Raw genomic sequence first — 27075 nt, forward strand, 5'->3', positions numbered from 1 at the left:
TGGTACCCAATATTATCTTAGCATTTTAAATTAAAGTGAAATTCTCATCTTCCTCTTACTCTTAAAGCCAGGACAATGTTATGCACAGAACCATGGCTTGTCATATTTGCTCATTAAAAGACTAGTTGCTATTCTGCTGCAACTGCTTACTGTATATTTATATTATGCAACTAAGTCTTGGCACATAAGGTGCACTGATGCATCCTAGATATAAAGCTCACCACTTGGCCATGGGGTTTAAATAATGGAGCTGTGTAAGTGCCAGAATTTCTGAAACTTCCTTTAATATCGAAAATATAAATGTGAGCAGTTGTAATCCTTGAACATAGCATAACATTCGGTATAGTCCTTCTAGCTCATTCTGTAAGAAAACAGCAGCACCTGGAGAAAAGCCAACCAATTAGCCTGAGCCTGCTTAGTCAGAAAAAAAGATGCTGATCTACAGACGCAAGCCTTTGTGTGTTTGTAGAGTGCGGATTCAGATTATCCAACTGGATAACAAATGATGCACTGTGGAGCTGCTCTATGGTTGACACAAGTGCTCACTTTTACACAGTGTATATAAATGCTGAGCCATCTAAGAGTGTATTGTGTGTTGAAAATGTGCTACCACTGTGCCAAACGTTGCTTTTTACTATTTCAGAAGATCATCTATTTGTTCAAAAAAAAAAACCATAATAAATAAGAATCTTTGATTCAATGAGCCAGGGGCGTAACCACGACACACGTTGAAAGGGACATGACCAGTATGGGTTTCAGTGGTTAATTCTTAAATTAGTACATTTGGTCTCCCTAATCCTGAATATATGGTTGCATTGGTAATATTTGATATTTTCCATAAAGAGAAGGAAGCCTATTTTTGGACCATTCATATTTTTTTTGCATTGTGACATGACAATTGAACACATTTTGTACCAAATTTCCATTACCATAATAAAGAAGAAATGTCATTCTCATTATTGTAATGCAGAGAAAATATCGATATACTATAGAAATTGTTAATCGAATTATGCCATGTCGTGCACTCTTGCCAAAATAAACTCTAAAACAGGAAATACCCAATGCTGCTGATTGCCCCAAGACTGTCCTGTTCACAGAGGACATGGCTGCATTCCTAAACACTGTTTGATTGCTGTTGGACTGCCTCAAGCTCTATGACAAGCTTCTTAGAATTCATACACTGCCCCCAAAACACCAAATTGCTGTGACCCCAAATTCCTTTTGAAACTGTTTAACAAGGGTTGGGCCGAATTCTCTTTTAACTTTTAAAGCACAACATATTAGAATGTGAAAAACATTTTGAACGCACCTGTTTTCCCCATGGGTGTGTTATTTAGCTATATAAAAAGTAATAATACTCACTTAACACAATATGGTGTAACGTACATTTGGGCGTTGCCAGTTCAACGCTATTTCAGAAGTTCTTTGATCAACATCTAGCCACCTCCCTAATGTCAGATCTAAATCTGGAAGAAAAAAAAAGTAATGGCTGTACATTTGGCACAGCTATTAGAGACTACGAACAGCAGTTTAAGCTTTAACCAAGAAAGTCAGGGATTCTTGTTGGCAATGTAATTCATGCTGTCACTGCAATTGTTCTGTTCTTTGTATCTGCTCCAGGTATCACTGCAGATTTTAAAGTAATGGTGTTTGCAATAGACTGCTCAGGTTTGTGAGTGTGGAATGAGAAATCTGCTGGGTGTTTTTAGGGCACTTTAGTGGAAGTACAGCCAATGATCATGGCAAATATTTGGAAATATGTTCAGAATAAAATACTAGCATACTGCTTACTGTGCAGTACACTGAGTAGTGCATACTATTTATTAAAACAGGAAGAAAAAAAACTAACATAAATTGTAAATAATAATAAATAGTAAAAATAGCAAACAGAACCTTACAATAAGGTTGTATTTGTAAACATTAGGTAGTTAGTATTATGAACTAACATTAAACAATTGTTATAGAATGTATTAATCTTGGTTAATGCTAATTTATACATTTACTATTGCTCAGTGTCAATGTTAGTTCATAATGAATTATGTTAACTAATGCTAACACTAATGCCAACAAATTTTAATGGATTGTAATAATAACGTAATTAACATTAACCATGATATATAAATGCTGTACAAATATTTTATTGTTAGTTCATGTGAACTATTGTGCTAGTTAATATTAACTATTAACTAATGTTAAAGTATGCAACCTAATTGTAAATGTTTACCAAATAGTATGTGAAACCTTACTCATCATGCAGTCATAAACATTTTGTATAGTCATGTGGTACATCATAATCACATGACTTCATTACAGTATATGCAAGTGGACTCCAGTTATTATATCTGACATAAAAAAATTTTCTTTGGCATTTGTAATCTTATTTTGCATAAAAATTCTGTCTTAACTCTGAGCAGTCCGGTCAAATGAGTCGTTAAGTTGTTAAAACAAAAAAGAAGTAAAAAAAATCGCATCAGATATTACTTTCAGTTCATTCATCTTACTGGAAGTGGAAGATCATGTTGAGTGCATTGCTTTGTGTGATACAGTCCCAGTATTAATTTGGGGGGGTGTGTTCTATTGTCTATTGCATATTTGTGCAAAAGTAGTAGGTAATTTGGATATTCTATGCATTCAGAAAATTCACATACTATGCACAGTACTATAAACTGCAGAAATAAGAGTAGTATGGAAGAATGCTATTCTGAACATATACTGTATCCCTAGTCACTATTTATGATGATAGATGGAGAACAGCAATAACCATTTCCTGAATTTGATGTATTGCTACCAAAACTACACTGCAGCTCTTTTTATAATTTAAAAAAATTGCTTGTTATTATGTCATAGACAAGGAAACTGCTCCGTGCCACTTCGCACGGAGGAATTAAGATCCTGTTCAGAGGATGATATTTAATTCACATTAGCAAACTAACATCACATGCTGCCAGTTCTGTTGATGTTTTGGCAATTAACAGACAATTAACCTTATGAACTAATGTCTGCTAATAAATGGCCTGCAGTCTGGATATAGCAGGTGGTCAAATAACATGACCTACTATATATAAGGTGGCAGAATCTACGGACACAGTTCTGGTGCATTGTGGAACCAATGGGATGGGGACATAACAAATAATACATAAAGGTCAAGAGCAGGGAGCTCAGAACATGGTAGAAAGGTGTACAGGTCCCTGCAGAGCATTAGTGGAGACTACACTCCTGTGTTGAAGTCATCAGAGTCAGCATTGATCTCTGGCATGCTGCCATTACATTAACTTACAGAATCTGATTATGACTAACAGGTAGCAGCCATTTAGGTTTTAATATAATTAGTGGTGCTTGCTAAGGCAAGCATCACTTTTACTATTGCTCATTTTTAGGGTTAGGGACTGGAACAAACAAATCCATAACCTTAAGTATTAAATTTCGGTGCATAACTGACTTGCAATTTTCACCAGATGGATGATAAAATGGGTGAAAAGAAATCACATTGAAGTACTAGGACATAAGGACCAGATTATCGCTGAAGGTTTGGGGTGTGATATTTTGACCTGGGCCACCTAGCAACTACCCAAAACATACTAACAACCACCCAACACCCTAGCAACCACATAGCAATGGCTGTGTAATCAACCTCAACACCCGCATCATGCCAGAGGGTTTTTATTTTTTTATACTGAATTTACGGGGTACAGATGGAAAGGAAGAACTATAAAGAGGTTCTTGATTTTGTTTATGGAGAACTGGCATCCTCAGGAGTTCAATTAAATCATGTGTAACCATAAGTGAATGGAGTGTGACCCATACACTAGGGATTGATGTGGTGGATTCAAGGATTCTCAGTGGAGAAGCATCACAATAAAGCTATGCAGGTTGTACTGGTGCACAAAATGAAGCTTCCATATACAGTACTTCCTTTAGGTATCATGTTGTCCTTCTCATAATCTCTTTTGAAGTGACAGCAAAAGGTTTGGGAAAACAGAGGCTTTCTAGTGAGAGTGTAGCTGAATATTTTTCCACCAAACAACACTGAGAATGTGCCCCCCTGTTTTTTTCTGAGTGATGTGGCAATGGAAAAAATGGTCTCTTATCCTAATTGTCAGAGCCAGTTTGTCTGCTCTAACTGCCAATACCAAGACAGCCCTGTGATATCTACAGCAAGTGCTAGTGCAACCATGGCTACAATAAACATAGAAGCAAACTGCATCACAGTCAGAGTAAACAGGCAGAGTTTATAAAGCAAATCCTTGAAATATTGCTTTTGCTGTTCTTGATTGCATCACCCCAAAGCTGGAGTAGGTTGATGGGACAATATGCAAGATTCTGCAATGGGTATTTCATTGTGTGCTTGAACATACATAATGTTTATTCAACAGTTTTCAAGGCAAAATGGACCCTATTTACTTTCTTGATGCACATTCCTGCTTTTATTGTGAATAATTAATCAGTGCAAGTCATACCAGTGTATGTGTGTGTGTGTGTGTGTGTGTGTGTGTGTGTGTGTGTGTGTGTGTGTGTGTGTGTGTGTGTGTGTGTATACAGGGTTGGAAAGTAACGGAATACATGTAACAGGATTACGTATTTAAAATACAAAATATAAGTAACTGTATTCCACTACAGTTACAATTTAAATCATTGGTAATTAGAATACAGTTACATTCAAAAGGTATTTTGATTACTGTAGAGATTACTTTGCATTTTATTGTAATTTGTTTCATTTAATAATGCGTTAACTTCGACAGCACTAATATATATATATATATATATATATATATATAGTGCAAAAACAAACCCTTCTTACGAGTACTCGAGTAGGCACATTCTTTTATTTGATAAGTATGTCAGTTATGATTATGATAAATATGATTTATTTTATTGTATGTTAGAAAATGTCTGCAATGGTTTGTTTAGCCCTCTAGTATATTTTTAAGACAATCATCAATTGAATAACATTTTTCATTAATTACATGATGTGCTGATTAACATAAATTTGCTGACAAAAGCCCCCAAATGTGTCATAGTGTGTTTCCGTCATGTTTTCAAGGACTCTTATTTTGAAGTGGTTTTTGTCCTCTGTCTTCTGTTTCCCCAGACTACATTTCCCATAATGCACTGCCCTCATCACTGCCATCTGTTCCCCATTGTTCTCACCTGTTCTCCATTCCCTCATTAGCCCTTGTGTGTATAAATACCCTCTAGTTTTGTTCCCTCATTGTCAGTTCTTGTTGCTATTTAAGTTCATGTTTGTTTCGCTTTCATTATCTTCATTAAAAGCCTGCAATTAGAACCAGTGTCTCTCAGCAACTACTCTTTACAAAATGAAGATAATTAAAAGACATTGGCCTACATTCATTGAGTAGACATAACAAAAATTGGCTCTAGAGGTTAAAATATGGTTTATATTATGCTGCCAGATTGTTCTCATTTTAGGAAATGGCTGGGTGTTGACTCGCATGAGAAAACAATCCAGCCCCTGCAAATTCTGCAGAAATAGTTAAAACTGCATCTATAACAAATGATGATCCATCTGTGGTTTTGAAAACATACAACTGACACATAATCAGCCTGAGTGTTACAGTAGCAGTGAATCAATCACATACATTAATCCTCACATGAACATTATGTAAAATACTTAGCTTCATTACAATGAACCAATCTGATTTATGAAGTCATCTCAAGACCTTGAATATCAGAGGAGAAAGCATTATATGTTGAAGGAAAATGCATTGTCTTTTATACTGGCTTTTCAAGTAATTTCAGGGAAAAGAGTGTCTCATTCTGATAAAATGTGCACACTCAAATGTGCCTTTTTTTATTTTATTTTTTTATTTCTGAATACAGTACAATGGTCAACCACTGAATATACTTCTCCTAGTCAAATCACAATGCGTACATGTTATGTTTTATTACTATAATTACCTCTTAAAGAAGACATCTTTATGGATGTGCATGTGGCTCAAATGAGAAACAGCACTGCACACTGAAATGGACTAAATGGTCCAAATGGTTGAAATGGAGTTAAATTATTTTACCCCTATCTTCTTATGTAACAGGATTAGACAGATGGTGTCCAGATAACAGTGGTCTTACATCACATCGCACCAGACTACTGTTTTCATCACCGAATAGAACAGTGTAAATAATGCAAGTCCATTACAGGCCCAAAGCTGACAATACTTGAGCATCGATCAAACTATATGTCCAAGAGGGTGAAACCTTGTCGCAATGGATTACTAGCATACTGCTTATTGCTTACTACCCAGTATATACTGTATGCTGCCTAATATATATATATATATATATATATATATATATATATATATATATATATATATATATATAAACAAGGTATGTAAAGCAATATGCAATGATAAATGTTTTAAACCATGCTAATTTGTTGTCAGATTACCTCAACACATTGCATGTTATCTTGGAAATAACAGTTACTTCACATTTCAATATTGGTTATGGATAAAAAATGTTTTTTAAAATGTTTGGCAACTTAATCAAACTGTAGATCCTTGCTGAAAAATGCTTAAACCAGCCCAAGATGGTCTGCTAGTATTAGCTAGTTTAAGATGGTCTTCCAGCCTGGTCAAGCTGGTTTAGCTGAGAGGGTTACCAGTTAAAAAAAAAAAAAAAGTGCCCAATCCCCTCTAAAACCAGCTAATCAGACCAGCCTATCCAGAGAGACAAGCTGAGACCAGCAAACATCTTTGGCTGGTTCAAGATGTTTTTCTTTTATTTCTTTTCTCTTTTTTTTATCAGGGATATTGCTTTTGGTTAATTTATCACACTGAAAATTGAAGGTAAAAAGCAGCACACTGCATTTTGTAATAGTATTTCATGCAGTATGCTCTTTTGTATATTGCATATTTTGGAAAGTTAATCCTGATTTTATACACACACACACACACACACACACACACACACACACACACACACACATATATATATATATATATATATATATATATATATATATATATATACAGGTGCATCTCAATAAATTAGAATGTCATGGAAAAGTTCATTTATTTCAGTAATTCAACTCAAATTGTAAAACTCGTGTATTAAATAAATTCAATGCACACAGACTGAAGTAGTTTAAGTCTTTGGTTCTTTTAATTGTGATGATTTTGGCTCACATTTAACAAAAACCCACCAATTCACTATCTCAAAAAATTAGAATATGGTGACATGCCAATCAGCTAATCAACTCAAAACACCTGCAAAGGTTTCCTGAGCCTTCAAAATGGTCTCTCAGTTTGGTTCACTAGGCTACACAATCATGGGGAAGACTGCTGATCTGACAGTTGTCCAGAAGACAATCATTGACACCCTTCACAAGGAGGGTAAGCCACAAACATTCATTGCCAAAGAAGCTGGCTGTTCACAGAGTGCTGTATCCAAGCATGTTAACAGAAAGTTGAGTGGAAGGAAAAAGTGTGGAAGAAAAAGATGCACAACCAACCGAGAGAACCACAGCCTTATGAGGATTGTCAAGCAAAATCGATTCAAGAATTTGGGTGAACTTCACAAGGAATGGACTGAGGCTGGGGTCAAGGCATCAAGAGTCACCACACACAGACGTGTCAAGGAATTTGGCTACAGTTGTCGTATTCCTCTTGTTAAGCCACTCCTGAACCACAGACAACGTCAGAGGCTTCTTACCTGGGCTAAGGAGAAGAAGAACTGGACTGTTACCCAGTGGTCCAAAGTCCTCTTTTCAGATGAGAGCAAGTTTTGTATTTCATTTGGAAACCAAGGTCCTAGAGTCTGGAGGAAGGGTGGAGAAGCTCATAGCCCAAGTTGCTTGAAGTCCAGTGTTAAGTTTCCACAGTCTGTGATGATTTGAGGTGCAATGTCATCTGCTGGTGTTGGTCCATTGTGTTTTTTGAAAACCAAAGTCACCGCACCCGTTTACCAAGAAATTTTGGAGCACTTCAGGCTTCCTTCTGCTGACCAGCTTTTTAAAGATGCTGATTTCATTTTCCAGCAGGATTTGGCACCTGCCCACACTGCCAAAAGCACCAAAAGTTGGTTAAATGACCATGGTGTTGGTGTGCTTGACTGGCCAGCAAACTCACCAGACCTGAACCCCATAGAGAATCTATGGGGTATTGTCAAGAGGAAAATGAGAAACAAGAGACCAAAAAATGCAGATGAGCTGAAGGCCACTGTCAAAGAAACCTGGGCTTCCATACCACCTCAGCAGTGCCACAAACTGATCACCTCCATGCCACGCCGAATTGAGGCAGTAATTAAAGCAAAAGGAGCCCCTACCAAGTATTGAGTACATATACAGTAAATTAACATACTTTCCAGAAGGCCAACAATTCACTAAAAATGTTTTTTTTTTTTATTGGTCTTATGATGTATTCTAATTTTTTGAGATAGTGAATTGGTGGGTTTTTGTTAAATGTGAGCCAAAATCATCACAATTAAAAGAACCAAAGACTTAAACTACTTCAGTCTGTGTGCATTGAATTTATTTAATACATGAGTTTCACAATTTGAGTTGAATTACTGAAATAAATGAACTTTTCCACGACATTCTAATTTATTGAGATGCACCTGTGTATATATATATATACTGGTGGCCAAAAGTTTGAAATAATGTATAGATTTAGCTGTTTCGGAAGGAAATTGGTACTTTAATTCACCAAAGTGGCATTCAACTGATCACAAAGTATAGTCAGGACATTACTGATGTAAAAAACAGCACCATCATTATTTGAAAAAAGTCATTTTTGATCAAATCTAGACAGGCCCCATTTCCAGCAGCCATCACTCCAACACCTTATCCTTGAGTTATCATGCTAAATTGCTAATTTGGTACTAGAAAATCACTTGCCATTATATCAAACACAGTTGAAAGCTGTTTGGTTCATTAAATGAAGCTTAACATTGTCTTTGTTTTTGAGTTGCCACAGTATGCAATAGACTGGCATGTCTTAAGGTTAATATTAGGTCAAAAATGGCAAAAAAGAAACAGCTTTCTCTAGAAACTCGTCAGTCAATCATTGTTTTGAGGAATGAAGGCTATACAATGCTTGAAATTGCCAACAAACTGAAGATTTCATTCAAAGGTGTACACTACAGTCTTCAAAGACAAAGGACAACTGGCTCTAACAAGGACAGGAAGAGATGTGGAAGGCCAGATGTACAACTAAATAAGAGGATAAGTACATCAGAGTCTCTAGTTTGAGAAATAGACACCTCACATGTCCTCAGCTGACAGCTTCATTGAATTCTACCCGCTCAACACCAGTTTCATGTACAACAGTAAAGAAAAGACTCAGGGGTGCAGGCCTTATGGGAAGAATTGCAAAGAAAAGCCACTTTTGAAACAGAAAAACAAAAAGAAAATGTTAGAGTGGGCAAAGAAATACAGACATTGGACAACAGATAATTGGAAAAGAGTGTTATGGATCTTAACCCCATTGAGCTTTTGTTAGATCAGTAGACTGTAAGGTGCGTGAGAAGTGCCTGACAAAACAACCACATCTATGGCAAGTGCTACAGGAAGCGTGGGGTGAAATGTCACCTGAGTATCTGGACAAACTAACAGCTAGAATGCCAAGGATCTGCAAAGCTGTCATTGCTGCATGTGGAGAATTTTTTGATGAGAACTCTTTGAAGTAGTTTAAGAAGTTCTGAAATTTTTTCAAATTGTAATAGTATTTTTTTCACGTTATTAATGTCCTGACTATACATTGTGATCCGCTGAATGCCACTTTGGTGAATATATATATATATATATACAGTACTGTGCAAACGTTATAGGCATGTGCAAAAAATGTTGCATAGTGAGGAGGTCTTCAAAAATAATGCCATAAATAGTTTTCATTTATCAATTAACATCATGCACAGTCCATTAAACATAAAAAAAAAGCTAAATCAATATTCAGTGTGACCACCTTTGCCTTCAAAACAGCACCAATTCTCCTAGGTACACCTGGATACAGTTTTTCTTGGTTGTTGGCAGATAGGATGTACCAAGCTTCTTGGAGAATTCACCACAGTTCTTCTATCTATTTAGGCTGAAGTGCTTCTGCCTCTTCATGTAATCCCAGACTGACTCGATGTTCAGTGGGGGGGGGGGGGGGGGCTTGAATATGAATATGTTCATATTTCCAGTTGACTAAAGCTGAAGATATAAATAACCATCTTAAGACAAATGTTTTTGTGAAACAGACTTTTACTGTATATATATATATATATATATATATATATATATATATATATATATATATATATATATATATATACACTGGCGGCCAAAAGTTTGGAATAATGTACAGATTTTGCTCTTATGGAAAGAAATTGGTTCTTTGATTCACCAAATATATGCTACCACAGAAATAATAAGAGAAGAATGGCACTAGCAAATGGAATATGGTAGCATGCTATTCCTCTTGCACAGCAAAGGCACACCTGAAACAGAGCATGTTCTTCTAACCTAAGTAGCTGCCTACCTTGACAGCATTTCAGGCACCAGTAGAGGCGTCCCGAGTCAGCGCAGCTCTCACACAAGCACTCAGCCCAAAAATACTGTCTAGGTAGGCAGCGCACTAGAATTTAAAACACAGCCACTGTGTATCGCCATCCAAATGAGTAGTAGCTCTGTTTCGACACAGCAGAGAAAAGTGTGAAAAGGCAGGGGATAGCAAAACTGTGAGGGTAACTCCTCCCTTCGCCGGGACTGCAGTAAATACTGTAGTGCACACGAGCAGAGGCGGGGTTTGACCTCAGCACCGAAACCAGCTCGAATCCAGAATTTCAGGTGTACGCAGTCAGTAAGTAAACTCTGGCGTTCACTACTGCCGCTCATGTTAGTAATACACACACAGGACTACTGCGGGGACCTATCAGTTCACTGAATAGCATTTTGGAGTAAGGAAATGGAAAGAGAATAGTCAATGGTCATAACAAAAGGCGAACATGATGTTATAGTGTGTAGTGGACATACTGAGTCGCGTGACGCTTCCGCTTGTGTCAGTCCAGCTGTTTGACGGCGAATACAATAGGAATGTCTCATTATAAGTAATCTCACTGGAAACGGACAGAATTGACGGGATAACACTCGCCATTACTGAATGGTGAGTAGATGTCTCTTGTCACGTCAGTACATTTTGTTTTGATCAAACTTTTTCTTCGCCATGTTTCATGCGCCAGTGCGCATGTGGCGGAAATATACCTAAATCAGGTAGACGAATAGCCTTAACATCCAGAATTAACAACTGAAACTCATATTGTGTGTGTGTGTGTGTGTGTGTGTGTGTGTGTATTTATTTAGTGTATTTACTTAATTTAATACGTTTACATAATAACTTAACAAATAGACTATTTTGTTTAAATGTTACCTTTTAAAAGTAGGCTTCTCATTATAGTGTTATAGAGTTAGAGCATTCACGAAAATATGAACTGCAGTACAGATGTCTCTACAAACAGTTCAGACAGGTGTGTCGTATTTGAGACTCTGACATCTGTACTAATAATAATCCGATTGTGTGTTTGCATTAATGAAACTCATCGATACTATTGCTTGTTGGCTACATCTCTGAGAGACACATAAAAGGATCATATATAAACTTTTGTTCATTGTGTCTTATTCAAATATAGGCAGTTAACATTGTGAGGAGTTATTTTAGATGTAAACATTCCACAAATCAGCAAACAGGCTGTTTTGTTTTGTTAGAATGTTAATTTTAAAAAGTAGGCTACCATCTCTCTCTCTCTCTCTCTCTCTCTCTCGAGAGAGAGAGAGAGAGAGAGAGAGAGAGAGAGAGAATGTATAAGGGGGGCTTGGGACAAAAATTATTTAAAAAAAAAAAAAAAAAAACCTGAAATTAAAAATGTGGGGGCAAAAAATGCCCTAGTAATAAATTTGTATTGGTTTTTTAATTTGTAACATCTGATATTATTCTTAATATTCTATTTTAGTCCTAGTTATACATATTATGCCATATTATGGCAGTTGATATTGATTTTTTTTCTTAGGCTAAGAGATAATAAATTATCAATTTTGAGAATTTGTATTAATACATTTATTAATTGATGTATTTGACATAAAATATGCCCTCATAAAGGATCAAAATCAAATCCTAAATGTAAAAGGTAATTTCTCACACACACACATATATATATTATATACATTATATACACATATATACATTATATATACACACTCATATATATATAATGTATATGTAATGTGTATGTATATAATGTGCATATGTATGTGTGTGTGTGTGTATATATATATATATATATATATATATATATATATATATAAAATGTATATGTATGAATAAATATATATAATGTGTATGTATATGTATGTGTATATATTTATATATATATATATATATATATATATATATATATATATATATATATATATATATACACTGCACAAAAATATAAACGCAACATGTAAAGTGTTGGTCTCATGTTTCATGAGCTGAAATAAAAGATCCCAGAAATTTTCCATACGCATTGATTAGATTAGATTAGATTAGGGCCTAATGAATTTATTTCAATTGACTGATTTCCTTAAATGAACTGTAACTCAGTAAAATCTTTGAAATTTTTCACAATTATTATTATTTATTGTTGAAGAAGAATTTCTGTTGTTTTAGTTTTTCTGTATCACAGAAGTTAGGGCATTGATCTGGGGTTGCAAAAGTTATTTATTTGTTTCTTTGCCACAAACATTACAGCTGATTAAATTGGCTCCACATACCTGCCAAGTCACACTCCTCATTAAAGTTTTGCTGCACAGGCAATTCATTTGAATATCATACAGAAATTTAGCCCTTATTCACAAGAGTCTAGTTAAGTTGGCTTTGCATCGGCTCATTTTGCGTAATGGACACTAGAAAAGAAGCCTGTCATGCACATTTGCATTTTCTATTTATCTCTCTGATCTCTCTGGAGAATTATGTCATCAGTATTTATACTACATCTATCTTAATTTGTGTGGATATTAGTCTAGTGTCAAAGTAAACTACTAATCAGTTTTAGTCCTAGTGACCACAATTTAGATCAACATAACAATTAAGCAATTGTGTAGTTTTAAACTTGTCTGGTATATTGTGAGGCAGAGCAACATTTCTTTGGTTTCTGGTATGTTGACATTTCTTTACTCCCAAGTGTAACCTGTGAAATAGGGGTGACATGTCGCAAAACGGTCTGTCTTTCCCTACACCCCAGTCTCATCTCAGAACAGTTCTGTTTCCTAACCACCCATACATCAGTCATTCACATGTGTATGAAAACTGACTTCATATCAGGTCTTATATAGGTACGGATTCACAGCTAGACCCTGTCGCATTATTTTGCAAGCAGGATGATACCTGGTGAAAATTAATTGAATTGTTCTGGGAGGAGTTTCAAAGAAAACCAGCTATGCAGATCGGGTTCGTGGAAACTAGGATGATTTAACATGTACAGTTACCAAGGTGCAAACATAGTTGCCTTGTAGGCGTGTATATGTACTGTATGTGAGTAAAATGTGCATGTGTCTGCGTGCATGACAGGTGTGCGTTTGCGACAGAGCAAAGCTGTTCATTCAGGTTTAACAGTGATTGTTACATTTGTGAATCACCCTGGAAATTGTTGCAACAAACATTCTGTCTGACACTATGAATTGTTTATATTAAAATATACAATGTTTAAAAGGGGTACTCAAAAATGAACATTGTAATTTTTACTTACCCTCATGTTGTTCCAAAACCTGTATGAGTTTTTTTTTCTGCGAAGCACATGAGATATTTTAAAGAATGTCAAAAAAAAACAAAAAAAACAAAAGCACACAAAAGTGTCATAAAAGTTGTCAATGCGACTCGTGCATCATATACTAAAACTTCTAAAAGGATACAATCACTTTCTATGATGAGTAGATTAAAATTAAAGTTGTGATTTACTGTCAAATCAGATCTGAACGGAGTGTTTGTGTGTCATTGAGTTGGACTCTGAGCATCACTGAGCCACACAGCAGAAGCTCCTGTCCAGAAGAACACGTGAACCGCTTCTCAAGTGCCCTGATGTGTGCGTTGTCAACAGAGGCTCACGCCAAAATCCTGTAAAAATATAAACAAAAACATTAACTTTGATAGTGAACGCAAAGTCCTCCGGTTTCATTTTAAACGATCTTGTAATGTCAAATGTCATGGCGGGTTCATACACGCAGTGTTAATGACACGCAGTGACACAGAGGAGGAGACGCACACTTAGTCTATTTCTGTGGAGTGATGAAATTATGAAACAAAATATCAAAGGTTTTGCTTCAAGAGAAACAAGGGCTCATGGGTTTAATCAAAGAGCATTAAAATAGCGTGTGAAAGTGAAGAAAATAATACAGAAATTTGTAACTATTGCACAGTATAATGTATAATAATATAATATAATATGTGAAAAAATCCAAAAACAACAGTGTGAATGTAAAATTGAAAAAAAAACTAGCACTGACTGAAGTATTTAGAAATATTTTGATATTTAAAAGCTTGTTTTTCATGCCATTCATACATTTTTAAAGCCTTCAAAGGAAATCATACAGTGCATTCATAAAGTATTCAGACCCCTTAATTTTTTTTCACATTTTGTTGTGTTGCAACCTTATGCTAAAATGCTTTAAAATAAATGTCACGTCAATCTACACTCCATACCCCATAATGACAAAGCAAAAACCAGATTTTTGTTAACACTGCAAATTTATTAAAAACTGAAATATCACATTGACATAAGTATTCAGACCATTTGCTATGGCACTTGAAATTTAGCTCAGGTGCATCCCATTTCTCTGGATCATCTTTAAGATGTTTCTACACTTTGATTGGAGTCCACCTGTGGCAAATTCCATTGACTGGACATGATTGGGAAAGGCACACACCTGTCTATATAAGGTCTCACAGCCGAAAGTGCATATCAGAGCAGAAAACCAAGCCATGAGGTCAAAGGAACTGCCTGCAGAGCTCAGAGACAGGATTGTGTTGAGGCACAGATCTGGGGAAGGATACAAACATTTTTGGCTGAATGGCAGAGTGGCCAGACAGAAGCCTCTCCTCAGTGCAAGACACATGAAAGCCTGCTTGGAATTTGCAAAAAAGCACCTAAAGGACTCTCAGACTGTGAGAAACAAGATTCTCTGGTCTGATGAAATAAAGATTGAACTGTTTGGCCTCAATTCCATGTGTCATGTCTGGAGGAAACCAGCCCCCGCTCATCACCTGCGCAATACCATCCCAGTGGTGAAGCACATTGGAGGTAACATCATGCTGTGGGGGTGTTTTTCAGCAGCAGGGCCTGGGGGACTGGGTTGAAGGAAAGCTGACCGCAGCAAAATACTGATATATCTTTAATGAAAACCTGCTTCAGAGCGCTCAGGACCTCGGACTGGGATGAAGGTTCACCTTGCAACAGAACAGTGACCCTAAGCACACAGCCAAATCAATGCAAAAGTGGCTTAGGGACAACTCTATGAATGTCCTTGAGTGGCCCAGCCAGAGCCCGGACTTGAACCCAATCGAACATCTCTGGAGAGACCTGAAAATAGCTGTCCACTGATGGTCCCCATCCAACCTGACAGAGCTTGAGAGGATCTGCAGAGAAGAATGACAGAAAATCCCCAAATCCAGGTGTGTAAAGCTTGTCGCATCATACCCCAAAAGACTTGAGGCTGTAATTGCTGCCAAAGGTGCTTCAACTAAGTACTGAGTTAAGGGTCTGAATGCTTATGTCAATGTGATATTTCAATTTTTTCTTTTTAATAAATTTGCAAAGTTATCAAAAATCTGGGGTTTGCTTTGTCATTATGGGGTATGGAGTGTAGATTGATGTGACATTTGTTTTAAAGCATTTTAGCATAAGCATGCAACATAACAAAATATGAAAAAAATGAAGGGGTCTGAATACTTTGAGTGCACTGTATATCCCTGTTTTATTTGCTTTATATATTTAAATATGTAAAAATGACTTAAGGTAGCTGAAGCACACATGCACCTTAAGAAATATGACAATTTATGAAAAATAATCATGAAAAGCCCTAAAAAGAGACAATTAATTGTCACAGCCTTAAAACAGACAATCATCATAATCACAATTATTTGTTTGAAATGTCATAATCGTGACAGCCCTATTGCATTGCATGCAGCATGATTTTTACGGAAACGGCGTATTTATAAGTCACGCAACGCAAGTTACATATGACTACCGTGTAACTTGGTTCAAGTTCACCTGTTCACTTGCTTCATTGTCTGTGCATGCAAGTTGTAATATTACATTTACTTTGTGGATATTGTGGTTATCTCGGGTATAAATAGGATGCGTTTGAGTGAGGTAATTAACCTGTTTTAAAGTGGTTCAGCTTGCCGGTGTTCAGAGCGTTTAATTCAAGCAGGGTAAATCACTAAAATAATGGATTATTGGATTAGTTTTTTTGGTTCGTCAACACGAATACGAGACGAAAAAGACGCATCATGACGATAATTAATGATTTTATTAAAGCATTCTGTTGACAAATAATTATATTTATTTTTCACACATTATACATTTGCACATATACAGTGAAATTCTTTTTTTTTTTTTTTCACATATCCCAGCTAAGCTGGGGTCAGAGTGCAGGGTCAGCCATGATACGGCACCCCTGGAGCAGATAGGGTCAAGGGCCCAACAGTGGCATCTTGGCGGTGCTGGGGCTTCAACCCCCAACCTTCTGATCAGTAACCCAGAGCCTTAACCGCTGAGCCACCACTAAAAATATAAAGAGAAAGAAAATATTCTGCAAGATATTTACAGAGTAAGATATAAACAGAAGAAGAAACATACAGGGAGACATCTGTTTATAGAAGGTATAGATATGGATTAATTTCATTAATGAGATTAGCACTCCGTATACTGTAGGTAAACATAAGTTTAGGAAATGTTTTGCTGATATCACAGAATTGAACAACTGACCCCTTCTCGGCAAATAAGCTAGCTGCTTTATTTGTTATTGTTTACAAGGAATCCTCTCCATAATATCTGGAATTGTCTGACTAAATACTCCAATAATAATGCATGAAGTCACTGAAGCCTTAATAAATGTTGTAAATCCTGTTGGAGGAAACACCATTTTTCAGTGAGAAAATTAGAGGAAAGAGAGTTGTTGCCTGCATTGTAGCTTTGATATGTATTGACGGGCCACAGGGAAACCAGGAAACATTTAGGAAGTTGAGCATGTTTCAGAGAGGAAATTGTGCTTCAGTCACTGACAAAAGTTTTTAGATTTCAAACCAGAATGAAATCTGTCACCTCCAGATAAATGTAAGGTGTCTTGTATTTAATGGGTGAGAGAGTTAGTGTGTGACCTGTTCAGTTTCTCTGTACGCACAGTGCTGACCGTGTGCTGGAACGTAACGCATGGCCAACAGGAAGCCCACACAGGAAACGGCTGCAGCATTGTTGCTTGAAGCCAAAACAGCCTTCTCCAGTCCTCTGGGAGTTCAAAACAGCCTTCTCCAGTCCTCTGGGAGTTCTGGCGATCCCTCTGTGTTTTTTCAGGGTTTCAGGAGCGTGTCGTGTTTCGACTCGGCTGTGTAGCCATGTCTAAACGGGCCTCTGCTCTTTCTGTACAGTAATTGTTGTGGATTTGCAGTCAGAAGCAGGGTTATTATAGTTCTGGGTTTTTTTTCTTTTTTTTTTTTTAAATTCTATTTTATTTTCAATTTGTCCTTTCATAGTAGTTTAGTTTTGGTTTTCTGTATTTCGTGTTTGTGCATTTTAGGGCATGTGTTAAAGTGATATTTCAATATAGGGATGTCAACAAGGATGTTCACTATATTACATTTTTCATTATATTCAAATTTTAAAAGAAAAATTCAGCCAAATATCTAAAACCCTAAAAAAATATAAATCACCTGTCTAAACCTTTAAAATTACGATCCTTTGCAGAACACAAACAAAGATATTTTGATGGAGATATGAGGTGTTTTTGTCCATATAATGCAAGTCAATGGGGTCCAACGCTTTCAAGCTCCAAAAAAGAGAAAAAGGCAGCATAAAAGTAATCCATAAAACATTTTAATTCACATCTTTAATTCACATCTTCTGAAATGATTTGATTGGTTTTGGCTGAGAACAGCACTCTAAATCTTGACTTCTGCAGTCCAGGCACGATCATATTTTGAAGCATATGCATGCACAGAGCACATGCATCATGCACAAGGAAGTGTAATCGATAAAGATCTGGCCAGTTCATATTCTCAAATCTTAAAGGAATAGTTCACCCAAAAATGAAAATTGTCTCATCATTGGAATCGAACTTCGAAAGTGGATGATGGCGTAGAATGAGTCCACGAGAATGAAAGAACGCACATTGAGAAACAGTCAATGTCTACAAAACAAACTTCCAGCATTTAAAAGATTAGTTCACCCAAAAATGAAAATTCTCTCATCATTTACTCACCCTCATGCCATCCCAGATGTGTATGACTGTCTTTCTTCAGCAGAACACAAACAAAGATTTTTGGAAGAATATTTCAGCTCTGTAGGTCCATAAAATGCAAGTGAATGGGTGCCAAAATTTTGAAGCCCCAAAAATCACTTATAGCCATCATAAAAGTAATCCATACAACTCCTGTGTATTGATTAATGTCTTCTGAAGTGAAATGCTAGCTGTTTATAAGAAATAGATCAATATTTAAAATATTTTACTAAAAATGCTCGTTGAGGAGGGTGGAGTTCAAACTGCCTCTCACCTGACGTAAGCAGCAAAGCCTCCTCTGCATAGATATTCATACACAGATACCGTATTAGCAGCTGTTTGTATGGACCACGATACTGTTTCCACACAAATGCAGTATATGTAGCGGTCTGAGCAAGGAGCTCGGCCTGAGGAATCTCCTGCATTCAAACCAATTCAAACAGCTCTCGTTGTTGAACGTTCCAAGGTGGCGCCACATTTGATGGATCCAAACCAGCTGAATGAGGCATCTGTGTACTGTATGAATATCTATGCTGCTCTGTTGTAAACAACACTGCACTTCTGTATTTTTCTTAATTGCATCAAAGAGAGGCAGCATGTATTCGTCCCTTGTGAATTTTTAGACAAAGTTTGAAATATTTATCTATTTCTTACACCTTTCGTTTTGCTTCAGAAGACATTAATTAATCCAAAGGAGTCGCATGGATTACTTTTATGATGACTATATGTGCTTTTTTTGGAGCTTCAAAATTTTGGCACCCATTCACTTGCATTTTATGGACCTACAGAGCTGAAATATTCTTCCAAAAATCTTTGTTTGTGTTTTGCTGAAGAAAGACAGTCATACACATCTGGGATGGCATGAGGGTGAGTAAATGATGAAAGAATTTTCTTGTTTGGGTGAACCAATCCTTTAAGTAAAAGGTAAAACGAGAAAGTTTAATTGGGCAGCTCTTTGTCTGGAGATTTGAACTTCTTTCAATTTGACAGCATTTTTTTTGTTTGTTTTTCCTAAGTAAATGCTAGATGGATGTATTTGACTATTGGGCCATGTTTTTCTCTGCCTCTCATATAGGACCGCTGCATTTTTAGATGTTATGTCAAGTTAAAATGAACTTTTAAAATGCATTTCAAGACACCTGGGTTTCTGTTCTATTCATTGTGCTGCGTATTGCAGTCGGTCTGAAGTCATCATCAGTACTTGACACAAATCCAAAGTTCAAATGCACATTTTTAGCATTAGAATGTGCATCTTTTTCTTAAATTCTCAAATTTAAATTGTAATTTTAATAGGTTTAAAGTTGTTAATTCTCAGGGCCATCAAATGTAATCGCTATCTAGTGGCATTTTTACGTTTTTGTTTTGTTTTTCTGCTCAATTTGGAATGCCCAATGTGCTCTTAATTCCTCGTGGTGGCGTAGTGACTCGCCTCAATCTGGGTGGTGGAGGACGAATCTCAGTTGCCTCCGCGTCTGAGACCGTCAATCCACACATCTTATCACGTGGCTTGTTGAGTGCGTTACCGTGGAGACGTAGCGTGTGTGGAGGCCCACGCTATTCTCCGCGGCATCCACGCACAACTTACCACGCGCCCCACCGAGAGCAACATACACAACTACACATTGTAGCGACCACGAGGAGGTTACACCATGTGACTCTACCCTCCCTAGCAACCGGGTCAATTTGGTTGCTTAGGAGACCTGGCTGGAGTCACTCAGCATGCCCTGGATTCAAACTCGTGACTCCAGGGGTGGTAGTCAGCATCAATACTCGCTGAGCTAGCCAGGGGCATTTTTATGTTTAATGAAGGTGGGTTTCAAAGGTTTAAAATTTTAGAATGTACTGTGTATCTAACTAAAATTTATTTCTGCTAATTTTATTTTATTTTAGTTAGTTTTAGTAGAGTCATGAAAATTTATTTTAGTTTTTGTCTTAATTTAGTTTGTGTTAACTATAATAACGCTAATCAGAAAAAAAACTAATCAAATCTGCATTTTTTTATTATTAGTTATCAAGTTCAATTTATATATATATATATATATATATATATATATAATTATATACTATATTGCCAAAAGTATTCGCTCACCCATCCAAATAATTGAATTCAGGTGTTCCAATCACTTCCATGGCCACAGGTGTATAAAATGAAGCACCTAGGCATGCAGACTGCTTCTTACAAACATTTGTGAAAGAATGGGCCGCTCTCAGGAGCTCAGTGAATTCCAGCGTGGTACTATGATAGGATGCCACCTGTGCAACAAGTCCAGTCGTGAAATTTCCTCGCTACTAAATATTCCACAGTCAACTGTCAGTGGTATTATAACAAATTGGAAGTGATTGGGAATGACAGCAACTCAGCCACGAAGTGGTAGGCCACGTAAAATGACAGAGCGGGGTCAGCGGATGCTGAGGCGCATTGTGCGCAGAGGTCGCCAACTTTCTGCAGAGTCAATCGCTACAGACCTCCAAAGTTCATGTGGCCTTCAGATTAACTCAAGAACAGTGCGTAGAGAGCTTCATGGAATGGGTTTCCATGGCCGAGCAGCTGCATCCAAGCCATACATCACCAAGTGCAATGCAAAGCGTCAGATGCAGTGGTGTAAAGCACGCCGCTACTGGATTCTAGAGCAGTGGAGACGCGTTCTCTGGAGTGATGAATCACGCTTCTCCATCTAGCAATCTGATGGATGAGTCTGGGTTTGGCGGTTGCCAGGAGAACGGTACTTGTCTGACTGCATTGTGCCAACTGTGAAGTTTGGTGGAGGGGGGATTATGGTGTGGGGTTGTTTTTCTGGAGCTGGGCTTGGCCCCTTAGTTCCAGTGAAAGGAACTCTGAATGCTTCAGCATACCAAGAGATTTTGGACAATTCCATGCTCCCAACTTTGTGGGAACAGTTTGGGGATGGCCCCTTCCTGTTCCAACATGACTGCGCACCAGTGCACAAAGCAAGGTCCATAAAGACATGGATGAGCGAGTTTGGTGTGGAAGAACTTGACTGGCCTGCACAGAGTCCTGACCTCAACCCGATAGAGCACCTTTGGGATGAATTAGAGCAAAGACTGCGAGCCAGGCCTTCTCGTCCAACATCAGTGTCTGACGTCACAAATGCGCTTCTGGAAGAATGGTCAAAAATTCCCATAAACACACTCCTAAACCTTGTGGAAAGCCTTCCCAGAAGAGTTGAAGCTGTTATAGCTGCAAAGGGTGGGCCGACATCGTATTAAACCCTATGGATTAAGAATGGGATGTCACTTAAGTTCATATGCGTCTAAAGGCAGATGAGCGAATACTTTTGGCAATATAGTGTGTGTATATATATATATATATATATATATATTAGGGCTACCAAAGTGAATGCATTACATTTCTGTGGGCCATCTCATTTTATTGCTATCTAGTGGCATTTTCATGGTTAATAAAGGTGTATCCAACACTAAAATTAATTTGTAGTTTTATTTTAGTTAGTTTTATTGTAGTCATGATTTTTTTTTTTTTTTTTTTTTTTTTTCTCAGTTTTGTTTATTTTATTTCAGTGATTTTGTTTGTTTATTTTAACGATAATAATGCTGATCAGAAGACGATATTATTCTGCATAGTGACATATTTGCGCTTTTCACTGTGGGATGTGGCCACCCATATTCCCTGCGGTTGTGATTTTTTTTTTTTTTTTTGTTTTGTTTGTTTTTTTCATTTTGACAGGCTTGAGTCATGGTACCCTTGTGTATCTTCCCCAAATGTTTCAGACATCTGCCTGCTAAATGAGACTGCTGGCTTTTTTAGGGCTCTGTTGTAATTTATAGATGTTTAAAAAAAAAAAAAAAAAAAAGGTTTGTTGCATAACTAGCCATCTGTCATTCCACGCAGATATTTCTCATACAAATTATTCTCAGACTCCTCCCTCTGTTGGATGTTTTTATTAGCCTATACTTGTACTGTCTTCACTGTATTACTGGTTGGCATTCTTACACCAGATTACTTTTGAAATTTGCATTGGTTCGCAGAAACTGTTAGTGTACGTTGAAGCACACATTTTGCCGTTGCTCAAACATGGGTATTTATCCTTTGTGGTTAATTAGCAGTGGTGGTCTCTTTCACAACTTTGCACCATATGGTGGTCACACATATCCTTTTTTTCTTAGACAAATGTTATGATCAGTATCAGGGAACATTAGAAAATAGCGTGGTATTTTGTAGCCTCATAAGTATGTTACACGTGCATGATGAAAGTTTGCCACATGCTTCTCAAGTCAAAATATTTTAGAAGAACATTAAAATAAGGATGAATGAAAAGGCAGACGATACCAGTAAACTTCTGATCCTTCTAAAGGTCAGATCTCATAGTGTTAATATTGTACCAAATGTAAATGTCCTAGTTTACATATTTAACAGTGTTAAGAATGGCATAGTAAAATGACCTTTAGAGTGATTTACACATGCAGGCACTTCATTGCCCTGTAAATCTCTACTCAGTCAGTTTGCAGAGGGATATTTGCTTTAGCATAGAAAAGATATTAGTTAAACCACTTTTGATTATGCAGTTCATCAAAGCTTTGAATATACATCATTACATCACCCTGTGTTCACATTCTAAATGAGGGGGTTATGGTGCTAAAGCAATAAGCCACAAAATGCATTGTGTAACAGCGATTTTTATGCTTAAGGGGGTAAAAACACCACTTACTCAAGGTAAATTTCTGTAATGCAGCCTCTTGTGGACTTATTACTTAAATGGCGGCTACAGCAATATGATAAAGCAGTTCAAGAAATAGTTGAATGTTAATATTATTATTAATCAGAATAAACAGTTCTTCTTACACCAAGTAAAATCAGAGACTGTTAAGCAGAGACTGGTCACTTCTATTAAAATGAATAATAGAATTGGAACGTCCAATGGTCAAAGGATGTAGAAAGGAAGTCCCGCCTTACGGGTAAAATAGCCAATCACCTTTTAGATACAGACATCGCCTGTCAATCAACTTGAGAATGCGCATGCACATTAGCTAAACAAGCCGAGAAAATTGGGTTTTATATAAAATTGCATTTTAATAGCGTAATCTGAGGTAAACAAGCATAATTTATGATACCAGTGTTGTCAGATTTTATTGCTCGTAATCTTGACCAACCGTTTTGGAGATTTCAGTCTTTCCCCATTCAGGTAGATTGGAGCTGTATGGTGCTTGTTTACAAAAATAGCTGCCCGGGAGTGTTCCAAAGATGGCCGCCGAGTGACCTGACTTGCTAAAAAGACTTTGGTAAAATAGTTTATTAGTTTAACTGTAAAATATTTATGGTTGCCTAGCAACATCGCAACTGGAAGTTGTGCAGTAGTATAGAATATGCAGTCACAGATGTGTTTATTAGCATTTTTCAATGTTTAATGGCTTCGAATATGGCTTGTCCAGTCAGAAGTTTGTTAGAACTATCCATTTTTTATAACAAATTAATATATTTTTATGTAATATATTCAGGACTGGAAGGAAAAATAAGTACATAGCTCTTTCTTTTTACACATACCACTATATATAAAGTAAACATTAATTCAAGAAAGAGTGAGAGTAATTATGTTATCCACAGTACAGAAATTCAGTTTGCCTGTAGGGTTGAAATATCCTCATTGGTGTTAGGTAAGAATTGACTTGTGTTATAACAGCAAGTGGAACAGTAACATGGCATTTTTTAAACCTTGACTGAAACCAGACTGTAGCAATTACTTTTTTTAAGGCTGTTCTTGAGAATTCTGCTTTTGTCTGTTGGTGATGCTCACCTATAAACAGTATGTTATAGGGACACCAGTCAACCGAAATTTAGTCTGTTCATCTTTTATTAAAATGTTCAATTGGCTTACATTAAGATTACATTCCTGCTTGTATAGTACCTGAAATTTCAAATGAGTAATTATGCTTTTTAAATTGCCCTACATTAAAGCATACAGACATCTGATCTATACAGGCTATTAGAATTCCTATATTTAAAACATCATGTAGACAGTTTCTCAAAACTAAAAGGTAGTGTAAAATAATTTGAGCAGATTTTATTACAATGCAGAGGTTAGGGATGCTCCGATCAGGATTTTTACAGCCGATCACTGATCTTCTTGTCACCTGATCAGCCAATACCGATCCTGATACCGATCATTTCCCCTTTTATCAGGATCTCTGTCATAACTGGCTATATGTAAGCTTTCTGCACACTGTCACTATTAATTGACTGTTCCTCTTCCCAGTAATATCACTTTGCCTAGATTTTGCTGACAAAAAAGTTTAAAAGGCTTATTAAAAAAAGCTTTTTCAATAAGACTATAAAACGAGTATATGCTCTATATTAAGATAGACAGCCCTATAAAAATTAAGCTTAGTGTCAAGCTGAAGACAAACTGATAACCCATATGTGCAATTAAACTTAGTGACATTTTTGGTTATTGATTCATTGTTGTTATTATTTCATATAATTATTATTATTCCTTTTGCATTATATTTAATACATTATATTATGCTATCTTAATATGGTATAAATAATTATATTTATAAATTGTTTCCCTGCCTTTTTATTTAGTTGGATAATTGTATTAATAGTTAATGTTGCCTCCGCATCTGAGACAGTCAATCCGAGCTTCTTATCAAGTGGCTTGTTGAGCGCGTTACCACAGAGAACAAGTGCGTGTGGAGGCTCACACTATTCTCCACAGCATCTACGTACAACTCGCCACGCGCCCCACCGAGAGCGAGAACCACATTATAGCGACCACGAGGAGGTTAACCCAACATGACTCTACCCACCCTAGCAACCGGGCCAATTTGGTTGCTTAGGAAGCCTGACTGGAGTCACTCAGCACACCCTGGATTCGAACTTGCGACTCCAGGTGTGGTAGTCAGCGTCTTTGCTTGCTGAGCTACCCAAAAAGTTCAGCCTTCACCAAGTACTGACATTACGAGTTTCTTGTCTCCCGTCTTCTAAATTTTTTTCGCCACCATTGGTATGTTGGTCACTTAAATTCAATTAGAAATTAAGTCATTATAAAGACCTTGTAATACTCGAAATCACTTTGCGAAGTGCCCGAATACAGTAGGCAGTATGGATGGTGTAGGTTTCTAACGGCAGGGATTTCTACACCTCCCTTTCACAGTGCTCCTCACCATTACTCATGCCGGCCAAGTTTGTGTCATGCTGGGATGAATGACCATGACCGGTGGCTCATGAGCTCGGGAGAAAAACCACCACCTATAATGTCAGCATTTTCCGGTCTCCAGCTACATCATCACCTGATTGTGTCGCTCTGCGACACACTGCTTTATATTACCGCGAGTGATAAGACAGCAGAAGACTCTAGAGGAAATGTGGGCTTGATGTTTCCTGCCTGTTTTCTGCCTTCTCTAGAACTGAGAAGTGATTGAAATATGAGAGTACCAGACAGAAGTCGTTTTGACAGATTGTGGATGTGAGTAATCAAACTTTTGTTAAAAGTTAAAAAACATCTCTAATAAGAAATGTGGTGCTTGAAAGACACATTGTCAGTCATATACCATCAATGCCTTTTTCTAAATAATAGACCTTTTTCACAGACTGTGATGATGCGTTTACGCCTTATTTAGCAGCATAAATCTTGCAAACTTTTTTATATGATCATTTTTTTTAAATATTGAGTAAGTTTATAACATTGTGATTTGTGTTATATTACCCTGGAATTAGTTTTAAAAAAAAGAATTACCACAGCTGCGAGGGGTTTCTATTACAGCTGCTGAGAGCGTGACAGTAAATTTGTCATCTTCTCCCATCTGTCTTAATCCACCACTCCCTATTTTTTTTTCCTCTTCTGGAAAGTCATTGAAAAGTAATAGTGGATTTTTTCTTTTGCTCTTGGAGCAAATGAGTAAGTGAAAATAATACTTGCTGTGATCTCCCATTCACCACTGTCGAAGTTTACCCTGCAATTGTTTACTTCCGCATTCCAAACCCGGAGTTTGAAAAATGTCTTTGGCGCTCACATCACTGTTTAAAGGTGCACTCAGTTTTTTATTTATATATGTAATCTTGGACTTACACTGACACCTAGGGGCCTGGATGCAGCATCATTCAAACACAGTAGTTTTCAATTACAGATGTTATTGAAGAAATTCACTATTTACAGTTAGCTGTGATTAACCCATGAGTTAATTTATCTAATAACAAGGTGATTAAGGAGATTAAAGGGGTCATGAAATGGAATATATATATATATATCTATATATATATATATATATATATATATATATATATAATTTTTTTTTACATATATATTCTTTGAAAAACAATCATGCTAGGCAACTGAAAACGGAGGGGGCTTATTGTGCATGATTCATCAAAGCATGTTATTCCAAAAAAGTTTCTTAATCGTTCATCAAAATGTAATAAATGCTACATCTCTGAAATAACTTTCCTTTTTGGCTGATGTCACCTGGGTGGACAAAATAATTTTAGCCAAATAAGCAAATAGGTATTAAGTTTTGTTTTAGGCTACTGTTGTACTGTAGGTAAAGCAGCTCTTCTAAAATCCTACCAGTAGCAAACAAAGTAATTTATTGGTTAACATTAATAATTCAAGGTTATGGCAATAATCGCAAATAAGAAA

General features: G+C 36.7%; 1 protein-coding gene across 3 annotated transcripts in view; it reads left to right on the plus strand.

Annotated features, from left to right (window-relative positions):
* Positions 1–10663: 10663 nt before the first annotated feature.
* Positions 10664–27075, plus strand: part of LOC127445846 (inactive ubiquitin carboxyl-terminal hydrolase 53-like) — a 70219-nt gene continuing 53807 nt past the window's right edge. For 2 of the 3 annotated variants that reach the window (XM_051706683.1, XM_051707448.1), the window contains exon 1: positions 10735–11102. The gene's annotated coding sequence lies outside the window, so the exon portion shown is untranslated. Of the gene's footprint in view, positions 11103–27075 lie in introns of all 3 variants that reach the window. The other variant, XM_051708268.1, reaches the window with a different exon arrangement.

This window comes from Myxocyprinus asiaticus, chromosome 1, assembly GCF_019703515.2.
Source record: "Myxocyprinus asiaticus isolate MX2 ecotype Aquarium Trade chromosome 1, UBuf_Myxa_2, whole genome shotgun sequence".
NCBI lineage: Eukaryota > Metazoa > Chordata > Actinopteri > Cypriniformes > Catostomidae > Myxocyprinus > Myxocyprinus asiaticus.